Source organism: Petaurus breviceps, unplaced genomic scaffold (assembly GCF_028583685.1).
Source record: "Petaurus breviceps papuanus isolate PSGF00001 unplaced genomic scaffold, PetGlider_PUasm1.0 129, whole genome shotgun sequence".
Taxonomy (NCBI): Eukaryota; Metazoa; Chordata; class Mammalia; order Diprotodontia; family Petauridae; genus Petaurus; species Petaurus breviceps.
In genome coordinates this window covers 6243608-6248802 of record NW_027185665.1, presented here as the reverse complement: position 1 = coordinate 6248802, position 5195 = coordinate 6243608, and the positions used below count along the sequence as shown (strand labels likewise).

General features: G+C 40.3%; 1 pseudogene; it reads left to right on the top strand.

Annotated features, from left to right (window-relative positions):
- Window positions 1–666: 666 nt before the first annotated feature.
- LOC138173234 (ras GTPase-activating protein-binding protein 1 pseudogene) lies at window positions 667–2341 on the top strand (annotated as a pseudogene).
- Window positions 2342–5195: the final 2854 nt, after the last annotated feature.

The window sequence follows — 5195 nt, the reverse complement described above, 5'->3', positions numbered from 1 at the left end:
ATTTTTTGGGTTCTGTAGCTCCAAAGTTTCTTCAGAGTCATTTTTTACATGAATTGGAGGAGGTGGGAATAGGAGCCTGTTTCTACTCCACCATCTTGACTCCGCCCCGAACCCACATCTTTCTGACTCCAGGTCAGATATCCTATCCACTATTCCACCTCTTACATAAGAATGCAAAACTTAATCCATTGCAATAGCCTTCACCAATTACTGGTAGCTTTTCCCCCAATACTGCATTATGGTTTAATTGAAGTTTCCTGGATCAAGAAGAATTATATATGTAATTTATTAGAAAGAAATGCCTGATGCTGTTACCATGATTTTCAATGAATGAGAAAAATCTTTTTTCTTCATTATAAAAGCAAAATCTAGGACCAGAAGACATTAGGAGTCCCTCCCAATTCTCACATCTATAATTTTTTTAGTCCATCTAAATTGAACCCAAAAAAATCAATTGGTTATCAAGAGTTAGTCATTTCAAATTGGGATTATAGCTCTCAGCAAAGAAGAAAACTTCAGTACATAGCTTGACAAAAAGTGATTCTGTGGGCTTAGACTTTTAAATAATGGAAATGGGACTATTTGAGAAAATTCTTCCTGTTTAACTCAGAACTTGAAATCTAATGGATCCTCTATTAAAGTGACCTGTTGGGCGGACGCCATTGCGTGAGAGTTTTGCTACCCAGCCTGCTTCGGAGTGAAGACTCTTCCTCTCCCGCTCAGCCTTGCAGGTTGCAGTTGACCAAAGAGATGGTTATGGAGAAGCCAAGTCCCCTGCTGGTTGGGCAGGAATTTGTGAGACAGTATTACACTCTTTTGAACCAGGCACCAGACATGCTGCATAGGTTTTATGGAAAGAACTCATCTTACGTTCATGGACATTTGGATTCCAATGGAAAACCAGCTGATGCTGTCTATGGACAAAAAGAAATCCATTGGAAAGTGATGTCCCAAAACTTTACAAATTGTCACACTAAGATTCATCATGTGGATGCTCATGCTACCCTCAATGATGGTGTTGTGGTCCAGATGATGGGATTGCTGTCTAATAATAACCAAGCATTTCGAAGATTCATGCAGACATTTGTACTTGCACCAGAGGGTTCTGTTGCAAACAAATTCTGTGTTCATAATGACATCTTCCGGTACCGAGATGAGGTTTTTGGTGGTTTTGTCACTGAACCTCAAGAAGAATCTGAGGAGGAAGTAGAAGAACCAGAGGAAAGGCAGCAGACCCCGGAGGGAGTCCCTGATGACTCCGGGGCTTCTTATGACCAGACTGGCAGCAATGACCTGGAGGAGCACCTAGAGGATCCTGTTGTGGAGCCAGAGCCAGAACCAGAACCAGAGCCTGGGCAAGAAGCTGAACCTGAAATTCATGAAGAAAAGTCTGAACCAGCTTTGGAAGAGCCTGTTTCTGAAGAGACTCCAAAGAGCTCATCTCCAGTGCCTGCGGATTCTGCTCCAGCAGTACAGGAGGACTTGAGAACCTTTTCCTGGGCATCTGTGACCAGTAAGAACCTTCCACCTAGTGGAGCTGTTCCAATGTCTGGGATTCCACCCCATGTGGTTAAAGTACCAGCTTCACAGGCTCGCCCAGAATCAAAACCGGAATCTCAGACACCACCACAGAGGCCCCAGAGGGACCAGAGAGGGAGGGAACAACGAACTAATATCCCACCCCAAAGGGGACCCAGACCAATTCGTGAAGGTGGTGAACAGGGTGATATGGATACAAGGAGAATTGTGAGATATCCAGACAGTCATCAGCTTTTTGGTGTAAATCTTCCACATGATGTGGACATAGCAGAACTAAAAGATTTCTTCCAAAGTTTCTGTGTTTCGTTCAAATGGAGGGAAGCTACCCAATTTTGGTTTTGTGGTGTTTGATGACCCGGAGCCAGTTCAGAAGATCCTTGGCAGCAGGCCCATCATGTTTAGAGGTGAGGTGCGTTTGAATGTTGAAGAAAAGAAGACAGGAGCATCCAGAGAAGGCAACCGTTGAGATAACTGACCACGTGGACCAGGAGTCCCACGAAGTGGGCTAGGTGGTGGAATAAGAGGTCCTCCCTATGGAGGAATGTCCCAGAAACCAGGATTTGGAGCTGGAAGGGGGATTGGTCCGCGTCAGTGAATTTGGCACACAAATCTTCACGTGATGGCACAAACCTTTGCTCCTGCAGCGTTGTGAATTTCAGCCTTGGATATATTGGAATGTGACCCTAGCCTGTTATATAGACTGCCTACATTTGATACAATTTCAGGCCCTTTTTTGTTTGTGTTAATGGTTTTTTGTGTGTGCTGTTTTCATCCCCTGCTGCCCCCATACATCCGCATCCCCAATTCCAGTTTTGTGGAACAATATTTTAGGAAAAGTCGATTTTAAAAGAAGAAAAACTGAAATTCCTTGCTCACCTCAAATATACGGACTAGATTTTTTTTTTTACAACAGCGGTTTTATCCCAAAGGACTATATCTTTTGCTTATAACTGATATTGGAATAATTTTCTTTTTCCTTTTTCACATGTTCCAAGAATCGGCCAGAAACCCAGGATTTGGCAAACATTTTGAGGGCAGGAAAAACTCCAGTTGTTCATTGAGGGCCATGACTACTCTCTGGTTTGGAGTTGTTGCCACTGGAAAAATTGACAGTCACACTTTTCCCTATGGCATGGTTAAAAAACGGAATAAAGGGTATTCATAGAACTTTTTTTGCTTTTGATATGTGATCACATAAAAATGAATTCTAAACTACTGTTTTTACCACTTGGAATTTTGGATTGTGAGATAGGTTTTTAAATGTGTAGAATTCAACTCTTTTAAATGCTTTTCCTGAATTTATGGAAAAAAAATTTTATTGAAGTAGGGAGTTTTTTTCATGTTTTAGTTTGTATTTGTAAAAAAACAAAACAAAACAAAAAAACAGCAAAATTTTTGTGCCTTCTATTTATCACTCATTCCAGTCTTGGCAAATTGTTTTAAAATAAATAAAAAATAAAAACATCTAGAAAAAAAAATAAAGTGACCTATTGGGTAAGTACTGTTCCCTACCCTGCCCATGGTGTGGGCTGTGATGAGGACAGACCGACCTGATCTGAAAGCTCAAAAAAGTAGTATCTTAGTTAATGAGGGGTTCATTGCTTAAGGTCAGATGGTCCTTTATTAGTGCAACTAATATGAAGAGTAATCAGTGAGCAGAGGACAGAGGGAAGATTATAGGTGAATAACATGACACTTTCTGATTTTCAAACCAAGACAACCCAGTATAAGGTTAAGAAAAACTCCTACATTATATTTTATGAATTGATATTAATTTAAATGTAAATAGTGACTAAGTTTAGTTGTTCATGTTGATATTCAATGATGTTTCAAATAAAATATTTAGTTTATTAAATAAAACATCTATGTACATTTTAAAAAGAAGGAACTCCACAAATTGGGTATCCAAAGAGACTTGAGTTTATACTGATGGTTTTCAATTTTAACTCAGTCAGTATGATTTTGCCAGTGTCCTTTGGAGTCCTAGCATTTGGGACCAGCCCTTTCTCTCACATACACACTTCATTTTTCTGAAGGTTTATTTGTGGACAGCTCCCAGGTGCTGATAGCATTGTTCAATCATTTCAGTTTTTTCCAACTCTTTGTGATTACATTTGGGGTTTTCTTGGCAATGATGCTGGAATGACTTACCATTTCCTTCTCCAGTTCATTTTACAGATAAAGAAGCTGAGGCAAACAGGGTCAAATGACTTGTCCAGGGTCACACGATAGTGTCTGAGGCCAGATTTTAACTCAGGAAGATGAGTCTTCCTAACTCCAGACCTAGCACTCTATCCACTGTGCCATGTAGCTGCCAACTAATAGCATTACCTGTTTGTGAAACAGTTATGTGTTTATGGTGGCTGACACTGTGTCTTCCATGGGTCACTTCAATGGTTGAAATCAATCAACAAGCTTTTATTAAGCACTTACTATGTTCCAGGCACTGTACTAGGCTGTAAGGATATGAAGTAGTTAAATAGTCTCTGACCTCAAGCAGCTTTAATTCTATCAACTAAAATGAGTCTTTTCTCACCTCTTGGTTACTAAATGGGAAAGAAGGGTGCTATGGCAATTCAAATTGCTCAAAATCTGAATCACTGCACAGATAAGCTATCTAGAAGAAAATAACAGTGTTGTATTGAGGGAGGAATCACTAGTAGCTGGTGCGATAAGGAAGGGCCTCATATAAAAGGAAGTGATACTTGAGCTGAACTTTGAAGAATCAGAGAGGGGAATGTATTTAACAGCTTGAGGGCATGAAGATGATGTGCCACCTGCCAGGTCCTCTCTTCCAACTTATCTCCTCATGCCAGCAAGTACTGATAACATCTCTGGTGTCCTGGTGGTGAATCAATAAATGTTTTATGTCAGTCACCTCTTACCCAAATCCAAGAGCTTTTACTAGAATCACAGAATTACATGTTTTGAAAGCTACCTTAGAGATTACTTAGTGTAACTCCTTTATTTCACAAAGGATGAACCTAAGGATCAGAGAAAATAAATGCTTTTCCCTATATCACACAATGCATAAGTGGGGAGAGAATCTATATATTCTAATGCCTAGTGCAATGGGCTTCTTGTTATGGTCTGTTACTTTCAACCTTCCCCACGTGAAGATTCAAAACAGCATGAAGGGATGAGGGCCCTGAGTATTAAGCAAAATGCTTTTCCCCATGAACAGCCCCAAGGACAGCAAGACCTCTGACTCTATTGTTAAACACATCCTCAAACTTCCCATACTGATTTGTAAGAGTTATTTGCTACTCTGGGAAAAAACTGACTGGTAGCCCTGAGTCTTCCTTCCCTGTGATTCTGACAAAAATAAGCAGATTTCAACATGACTACTCCTGAATATCAAGCAATGTCTGAGTTATGATGGATAAGTCAATCCATCCCCATGGTGACCAAAAGTGGGGTATCATTGAGTGACATTCAAAATGTTCAAAGCATGCTCCCTTGGGCCAATCCACAATAGTTTGATTACATAATATACTGGTCCCAACCTAAGAGATCATTCATCAAATAATCTTCACAATCTCATAGCATGTGCAAGGCTGAAGAAGTGCCTGCTCCTACTAGCAAAGTACAAGTCCATAAATATTGCAGAGGCCCCTGTTTCCCCCAGGACCAATATGAGCTCAAATGACATAAGA